The 9532-nt window shown below is 38.8% G+C and overlaps 1 long non-coding RNA gene across 1 annotated transcript in view; it reads left to right on the forward strand.

The window, feature by feature from the left end:
- LOC142448229 (uncharacterized) overlaps positions 1–8891 on the forward strand; it is a 79347-nt gene extending 70456 nt beyond the window's left edge. The window contains exon 5 of the long non-coding RNA XR_012784512.1: positions 6180–8891. This is a non-coding gene — a long non-coding RNA (uncharacterized LOC142448229). The remainder of the gene's footprint in view (positions 1–6179) is intronic.
- The last annotated feature ends 641 nt before the right edge of the window (positions 8892–9532 follow it).

Raw genomic sequence — 9532 nt, forward strand, 5'->3', positions numbered from 1 at the left:
CTTCATTATAAATGCTTTTTTTGAATAACAAAAAGGTGATTATATGTGTGGACTTCTCCAGATGGAATACATAGAAATCCAACTGAAGATGAATGATACCTGTAAAGTAAATATTATAAAGTAAATATTATAACAATATGTGCATAGATCCAGAGTGAATAAGCCCCAAAAAGAGAACACATTCAACTTATCTTAAACTGAAAGAACTAAAGAAAAAACTCAATCCTTGACTTGCAATCTTGAAAGATTCTGTGGGTGAAATGTTGAATGATGCAGAAGCATCAAAAGAAAGATGGAAAAATACAGAGTCACTGTATCAAATAAAACCAGTCGACATTAAATGGTTTCAAGAGGTGGCACATGAGCAAGAACCACTGGTGCTGAAGGAAGAAGGTCAAGCTGCACTGAAGGCATTATCCAAAAACAAGGCGTTAAGAAGTGAGGGAACACTAACTGGAATGTTCCAACAGGCTCACGAAGCATGGGAAATGCTCACCCATCTATGCCAAGACATTTGGAAGACAGCTACTTAACCAACTGACTGGAAGAGAATCTTATTTGTACCTATTGCAAAGAAAGGTGACCTAATAAAATACTCAAATTCTAGACCAATATCACTGATATCACATGCAAGTAAATTTTTTCTGTAGTTCATGCAACATCAGTTGCAGCAGTTCATTAACAGGGAGCTGCCAGAGGTTCAGGTCAGATTCAGAAGAGGAAGTAATATCAGAAGGGATATCAATGCTGATGTCAGAAGGATTTTGGCGCAAAGGAGAGAATACCAGAAAGATGCTTGTGTTTTGTTAACGATGTAAAACACTCAAAGTGTCGACTATAACAAACTATGAATAGCTTTGAGAAGTGTGGGGGACCAGCCTCAACAATCGATGGGCCCAAGGGGGTGACTGTGTAATTGAGGGGTGAATTCGAGATATGAGACAAAGTAAAGGGCCACTGCATGTAGAAAAGGGAAGAGTGAAAGAAAATGTGCGCATGATTCCATACACGTCACTAGGTCATTCTTAATTACAGGAAAATACTTTTGAGAAGGCTGGAATTAAGGACAAGAATTTCTTCTAATGAGGACATTACTGGAGAATTTTTCTCCATCAAAAGTGGCTTTAGTTCCATTTTTGAAAGATGTCCAAATTGAAAATTTAACCTTGAATCTTACAGGCTACACAAGCTAGACACTGTGAGGTCGTAAGAAAGAGGTATCAGAAGCACATTCTATGCAAAAATAGATTTACAGCCATGCCAGAAAAAAGTGTCATCTAAACTAGAACAAAGAATTTTTGTTGAAGAGGTCTCAGAAACGTGTTCTGTGCATCCTGTTACTGTTACTAACCATTTACCTGATGTATATGATCCTTTAGGAATAAGGGAAGTTAGATTATCTATCTATCTATCTATCTATCTATCTATCTATCTATCTATCTTATATGAAATAGGCAGTAGTTAATTTAGGAGTTACACTTCTCTTTGTATTAACTGTAATAGAATCCTTAGGTGAAAGGAACGATTTGTTTCTTCCGATTGGATAGCATTAATCAGAAACTTTCTCTCTCCTTTTGACTACCCGAGACTGTACTCTGTGGGCAGGGAGGCAGAGACAGAGGCAGCAGAAAGTAATTTAGAGCATGGAGTTTCCATGGAATTGCATTTGTCACAGGGAGCCTTCCTGGAAGCAGCCATTACTAAGAAATGCAGGCGCCGATTTGATTCATCGACACTACCTTTGTTCATTTGTTTGATAGTATTCAAACAGCAGAATTAAATGTAGCCTCAGAGAAAATTCAAATTATTGAGCCTTATCAATATTTAGGCAAACTAGAGTTGAGCAAGGATGCTTTGTGTGCATTCAATGATGTTCAAAGGTTTTTTTCCAAAAGTTTTTTATGGATATTGTGTAAGTTCATATCTATGTTTTCCTATAAGTAGGTTGTAAGGTTTTTATTTTGTTGCCATTTTGCAGGGAGATTCTGCTTTAAGCAGGAGTCAAATTTTAACCCCTGTTCGTCGTCAAGCTAGGATTTATGGAACAAAGGATTAATCAGGAATTTATTTTCTGTATAGACACTCAGAAGCCAATTGATCCCCGCCCCCTCTTTTACTGTTTCTTGCACAAAAAATGTTAACACAAGAAGTGGCTTTAGAATGGGTTTCTTTAAATAGCTATTTTCCTAGATTCCTGAACAGATAGAATTAATTATGCAACGCAGAACTCAATATATACATTTAAGTGCTCATGATCCTATTAAAATGTTTTTTCCCCCCTCTTATGCCATCTCAAATTAACACTTTGTTGGCACAAACTTTTAATTGGCTGATTACTTTTACAGGATATTCTGGTCAATTAGATTACTATTATTTTCAAACAAATTTTGAGAAATTTTAAAGATTACTTCTTAGATTTTGGCACAGAAAGCTTTATCACAAGCTAAACAGTATTTTACAGATATCACCTATATACTTAGTTTTCAGAAACAAGTCTTTGTGCATGACCCCATTGACACTTATTCTGGATTTATTTGGGTCAAACCCATACAAATGAGACTGTAAAAGATGTAATTTTTAATTTTTTACTTATTTTTCTCTTATGGGCATTTCACAATTCATAATAATAGATAATGGACCAGCTTACACTGGTAAAAATGTTCTTTCTTTTGCAATGATTGGAAGATAAGAACCTTTTTTATTATTATTCTTAACGAGTTCATGGCACGCTAAAGATGCAACTACAAAAAATAAAAAGGGAGGGAAAGGCAGTCTCTGCACTAAGAGAATTCTTATTATTAATCTTACCTTTTTAAAATTTTTATTTGGCAAAAGACTCACATAGCACTTATGCTGAAAGGAACTTTTCTTCCTCTCTTCATACATCTTCAAAACTTACTTGAGATGGAAAATTATGATGGCAATTAAATATCAGGATCTTTGCTTGTCCAAGGGAAGAGTTTTGCTTGTTTTTCAACAGATAATGGAAAAAAACAAAACAAAACACCTATGGACACTTTTTGGCGTGTCTGACCACAAGGACAGTGTTCCTGCCCCGAGCCGTTTGTTTCAAGAGGTTCCTGCAGGGTCAGGCTCAGTCAGAGGCTTCATGATTCCTCCTGTGACTCCTGAATGTATGTTTTTGGCCAGGTTGGCAGTGCTTGTTATTTCATCTGAAGTAAATATGGATCATCCTTACTGGGCGTACACTGCTCATCCCCCGTTACTACAAATTCTGAATGGCATTCGCCAGGCTGTGGTTTTCACTAATGACCTTCATGGACATTCAGCACCATGGAGAGATGGGAAAAGTTGTTTTCCCAATGAGGAAGGGCATGCTTTGAACTTTATTTTTGGTATGACTCTTATCCATTGTTTGGGATCTGCAAAAGGTTGTCTTAAAGTTAAATGCAAATGTGGATGTCTTGTCCATCTGTTAATTGGACTGATCATAGATTTTTCTCCTTAGTGGGGATGGCTTTTGCTGAATATGAAAATAACACTACACAACTTGGCAAGGGAGAGAATGAATTTTGTAAAATTTTCACTTATTGAGTGTGTGTATGTATGTGTATATATGTGTATATGTATATATATACACCATATTAAATGAAGGGGGAAGTGCAGAGTGGAGACCCAAGGCCCAAGTGTTGGCCAATGGAGATCCCCTCATAGAGGCGTTTAGGAGAGGAGATGGGTTAATTAGGGTGCGAGGTAGTACCGATGAAGAACACAGCTTTCCCCCAGATCCTGGATGCTTCCTCCCCCCAACTACCATGATCCGAATTCTACCTTGCAGGGCTGGATAGGACAGAGGCTGTACACTGGTACATATGAGGGCTGGAGGTACAGGGAATCCAGGGTGGATGATACCTTCAGGACCAAGGGTGTGAGGGACGATGCTGGGAGAGTGGAGGGTGAGTGGGTTGGAAAGGGGGAACTGATTACAAGGATCCACATGTGACCTCTTCCCTGGGAGAGGGACAGCAGAGAAGGGGGGAAGGGAGACTCCGAATAGGGCAAGATATGACAAAATAACGAGGTATAAATTACCAAGGGCACATGAGGGATGGGGGAAAGGGGAGGGAGGGGAAAAAAAAAGAGGACCTGATGCAAGGGGCTTAAGTGGAGAGCAAATGCCTTGAGAATGATTGGGACAGGGAATGTATGGATGTGCTTTATACATTTGATGTATGTATATGTATGGGTGGTGATAAGAGTTGTATGAGTCCCTAATAAAATGTAAAAAAAGAAAAGAGGAGAAAAAAATGATTAGGGCAAAGACTGTACAGATGTGCTTTATACAATTGATGTATGTATATGTATGAACTGTGATAAGAATTGTATGAGCCCCTAATAAATTGTTAAAATTAAAAAAAAATTTTCACTTATTGTAAAATTGTACAAAAGGAGTGATGTTGGTTATGTTGACAAAAACCACATGGGAAAATTACTGTTAATAATTCTGGTACTGTTGTTGATTGAGGTCTTCATAAAAATTTTTTTACAAACTTCTCTGAGGATGTAAATGCAACTGTTTGTATTTGGAATCATACAGGATCTTCTTACTGGGCGCACACTAAGAAATTGATGGCATGGCTTGAGGGTGGGTTAGCCAGTTCTCTGCCTCTTCTTTTGTTTCCATCTGTATTGGCCCTGAGCAGTGGGACCCGTGGAAATTGCCTTTGTAATGTTGGCTATTTAGGGTAAAGACAACGATGAACTAAATGGAAAAGTTGCTGAGCTACAAGCAGTGACATGGCTGGGAGATCCACTTATTTACAAAAACAAATGTCATTGAAATGTGACGGGAATATTTCTGATTATTGTACTACACCATATCAATATAATCAAAGCAAATATGAATGGAATTTGATCAGACATCATTTAAATAATGTAAAAAATCAAGTAGCACTAGAACATTGAGTCATTAAGAAATCTTTGAATCTTTTAGTGAAACTCTTAAAGAAAGATCCTGCTGATAATTTGATTTCACAGACTGCTCAAAAGTAATCTGGTCTTGACCCTCATGGCTGGTAGCAAAGCCTGCTGCAAAGCATAAGTTCATTTGCAATTGCATTAATAATTGTATTGTTTATTATTTTCGTAGGAGTTCAGACCCTCTGGAAGATATTAAATCATGTGTAAGCCAAACAAAAGTCTCAAATAAATTTAACTTTAATTAGAAAAGTATATTTCAGAGGGGAACAAGTCTAATTTTGATTTATTAAAAACATTATGGTAAATGACATCGCATTTTATCTCTGTATAGTCTTAACCGTACTTTGTGCGTAAACTCTTATACAGTATTCTTATTTTGGATATGCATATTTCATAGATAAGCAGGTGGACTTTGGGCTCCTACTTAACACTAGCTCAATACAAGAATGGTTGTTGTGATAATATGGCCTTGCTTGATACGCATCTGCTTGAAATAATCACTAAAGATAAGGGTGCATAAGCAATTGTGGTGACGACAGCAGATGGTGCCCAGCTACCAAGTGGTATAGTGTCTGGGGTTTCAAAGGTTTGTATTCAAACAAGCGGCCATTTAGCAAGGAATCGACTAAGTCCACATATAGAAGAAGTACGTCAGCATGCGTGACCCGGATGCGTTGAAAGGAAAAGGTATCAAAGCTTAAATTGTGAAACACCCAAATGTGAAAGGTTATGGAGTAAAGTGGAAACCCAAAACTCATCTGCAAAATATTATGTTTGCCCAATTTATGACTGAAAATATATCTTGATGTTTTGAGTTTTGATGAAAATTTGTGTCCTTATTAAAAAGCGATTGAAGTGTTTTTAAAACTATGATATTGTACTGTGAAAGCTAATATGACCCATGTCAATTTGACTGATTAAAAGGACCACCACCTCTCATGACTCAAAGCCGGTGGGAAACACTGACGGCTCAGCCATGGGCGCTGAAGCAGCAGCAGCTGGCCTGTCTCGCCACCTGAGATCAATGCATACTTACCAGTTAATTCATGTTCCAAAATTTGTCCTCCTCTGTCTATTCCTTCAAAGAACTGTGACCTGTCCCTTTGCATAAGCCTATCACGAGCTGCAGGCTAAGAGCAGGAAAGGTATTTAAACCTGCCTCAAAAGTTTTCTCATTGCAGATCATACCCTCTTGAACCCATTCAATTGGTAAGAGTTAACTCTGTATTATCTTACAGGACAATCAGACAGAAGAGACATGATTCTCCGCAGCGGGACCAAACATCGTGCATTAGTATAAATAGTGCAGTTTTTATAAATGGAAAAGAAATAACTAATCAGCTACCCGCAATCACTTCTGGATCTACTGTCACATTTGACATTGAAGCTGTGACTCTAAAAGCTATCAATAATATTGGTGGAAACTTCAAGCTTCAAGCAAACATTAGCTGCAATAACAGAGAAGGGAGTTCGGACTGGCTGCTTGATCAGGCTTGCGGGTCTTCTTACTTTGGATGCTTTTTTCTACTCCGGCTGGAAAGTGTCAGTGTCTTAGATTTTTTTCTCAGCCCTGCTAAGTTGTAATTAATGAAAACAGTTCGATTCATATCTCAGTTACATAATTGGAAATGGTATTTACTGGATTCATTTTTGGAGTATTTTAACAATAACAATATTTGAATGTTGTCAACAAAGTCGTAACACAGTCATTTTTTAGCATAGTGCTAATTGAAAGGTCCAATACAATAAAAATCAAACGGGTCTTAAAAAAGTAGAATGGCTACAGAAAGGTCTATCTGATTTTACTGTCTTTAAAAGAAAAAAAATAATATAGTGACTGATATTTAGGAGCCCTGGCGGTGGAGGTTCATGCAGGGTTGCTGACTGTAAAGTCAGCAGTCGAAAACCACCGACTCCTTCCAGGAAGAGAGATGAGGGTTTCCACTCCGCAAAGAACGTGTCTTGAAAACCAGCAGCAGTTCTACTCTCCCCTCCAGGATCGCCAGGAATGAGAATGACTGTTTTATTCAGATATTTTGCAATTGATCTTGACTTTTATCTCCTGTTCAAGACTCAAAGCATTATATTTTAATTTTTAAAGATGGAAATGTGTACCATAGTCCACAGTATTCCCATTGCTTCCTTGTCATGCAGGATATGTCAGATTATTCCTTTGGAAGTTACATGTACATCAGTGTTAGCAGTTTCACGTGTACGCCCCACCCCCATACTCAAGTGATACATGCGTACAGTTGGCCCACCAGTTGCCCTGATTCAAAATCAGTGGGGCCAACTAACTGTAGATAAAAAACATCAGAGGGGCAGGATCCAGAAAGTAAATCTTGAATATATTGTTGTGGGGAGAGCTGAATCCCTACAGACAATGATAGGCATACCTGGCTTCAACCTCCCACCACTTCAAAGATCACAGCCCTTTGCCACTTGAGCATTGGTTGCTTGGCCCTATTGTTTGTTTGTTTTCTGTAGAAAAATGTTTCCCAACAAGCAATTATGTTGAATTAGATATTGGTTGGGTAAGTCATCTAAAGGCAATGTAAAGCATATGGTAAGATGGGTGTAGGCTATATGCAAATATAATACCATTTTATAATCAAGGCTCAGGGACAGGGGCTGTCTGAGAACAAGGCCGCCTCCCCCCTTCCCCCCAGTACCAAGGGACAATTTGTAGCATATTGTCTGCAGCAATATTGCATTTGATCTATTTTTTGAAGACAAAAATTTGCGTAAAATATTTATTTGAAGAACTTAGTTTGTTAAGATGTTTTTAACTTTCTATCCCTGCCAACAGTTCTTTCGCCTGTTTAATGTGAAGTTATAAACAAATAAACCTTTTCTTTTTTATTCCTTTTGCCAGTAAAAAAATATCTGTAAAAACAAGTTTGATTATTTTGGGAAATTTTAAAATTTTAATTGGGAATTCAAGTTCCCTCTTGGACAATCATGATCTTTTCCTATGCCTTATATATAAAGTCAGTAACTTTTCATTTTATTTCGTGATTATTAAGAAGTCATGCTAGAAGGATATTGACATTTTGTCTGTAACAAAATAAAAATCCCTAAAAGTTCAAAATGAATAAATAAACCAACACCCCCATACCACCACTACCTCCCCACCAAATCAGGTGAAATGTACTGTTTCATAGTCTCCAAAAGGTTAAAGTACATGAATTTTCTATGCCCTGTGTGGTAGTTATATAATCTCGTGTCAACTTGAGGATATTTAGAGCCTGTCATTGGCATGGCCTTCTCATGAGAATTCTGGGAACTTCCTCTCGATTCAGCCATCAGAAGAGGCAGGCCTCTCTCTCTGCTTCACTTACCTGCTGATAAGACACTTAAGTGAGCGGGAGGAGCCACGTGAAGACCTATGCCAGTGCTGAGATGCTTCCACTGACACTGGATCCACTATCACCCACCGCCTGTAATCTTTCTGCATTTGGCATCATTGCATGTGCTGTGTGAATCTGAAGGAATTTATGGACTAGAATGGGACTTAGGGACTAATAGGGCACTCATAGACTTGATCTGGACAGGGCTGCAATGCTATCTTAATATACAATGACTCTGTTATAAAGCTCTTTCTTACACATGTGTGTGAATTTGCTTCTCTAGTCAACCCAGGCTAACACACCCTATTATAAAATGTACCCTATTGCCAATGTTCTTAAAAGCCTTTTCTTTGACTTCTTGTAATTTTTCAGTGAGTCTACCCTTTGGTTTTTCAACTTTCTCTGTGAAAAATTCCTCAGTCTTATCCTGTCCTGTAAATATTCTGTAACTGGTGAAGGTGTTGACAAGTAGCCACAACTTTCCAAATACTCCACAGTACGTGGTATGCCTTCCAAAGTCAGTGTTTTGGGTAGGTGTTGCAATTTGTTGCTCCTTTGTAATGTGCTCTGGTTTTGAAATAAAGGGTTGGCTTAGTGAGACCTGTGCCTGTGTAATATTTTTCTTCTGCAGTTGGGCCACTGACTGTTTCCTTGGGGAGAAGTAGAGCAAGAGGCCAGGAATGTCCACAGAGGATAACACTCTGGCAGTTCCAGGTTCAATATGAGCACAGTTCTGTCTCTGAAGTCAAACTGCCTGGAGTACACCTCCTGGCTCCATTTAATCTTCTTTCCCGGGTTGGTGGCGCTACTTCACAGACTGAGAAACAATTTCTCACATGCTAGCAGGATTTCATTTCGCCGACTAGCTCTTTCCCCCTCCGGGTCAGGTGTCTAGCCCACCCGTGCCTGTGTTCAGTAGGCTTCCACCAAGCTAGTACACAGCCCTACCCAATAAGTTCCTCTTGAGCACAGCTTTTTTTTTCAGCTTGAGTGGAGGCAATACCACTTCTACAGAAAATTCAGGAAGTGAGGCAATGAATCTAGGTATCTGACTGATGCCCCTGCATACCCTCAGGGGTGCTGGGCAGTGCCAGGTAGCACTAAAGTTAGTTCCACAACAAAAGAAGTTTCTAGCCGTTTTCCTACCCGCCCTCCCCCAGTCAGGGAGTCCAAAGTGAATGCAGTCTACTTTGGTGAGTCGGGGGTCATCAGAATGGCTTACCAGATGGCCAGTCGATCCA

This window comes from Tenrec ecaudatus, chromosome 5, assembly GCF_050624435.1.
Source record: "Tenrec ecaudatus isolate mTenEca1 chromosome 5, mTenEca1.hap1, whole genome shotgun sequence".
NCBI lineage: Eukaryota > Metazoa > Chordata > Mammalia > Afrosoricida > Tenrecidae > Tenrec > Tenrec ecaudatus.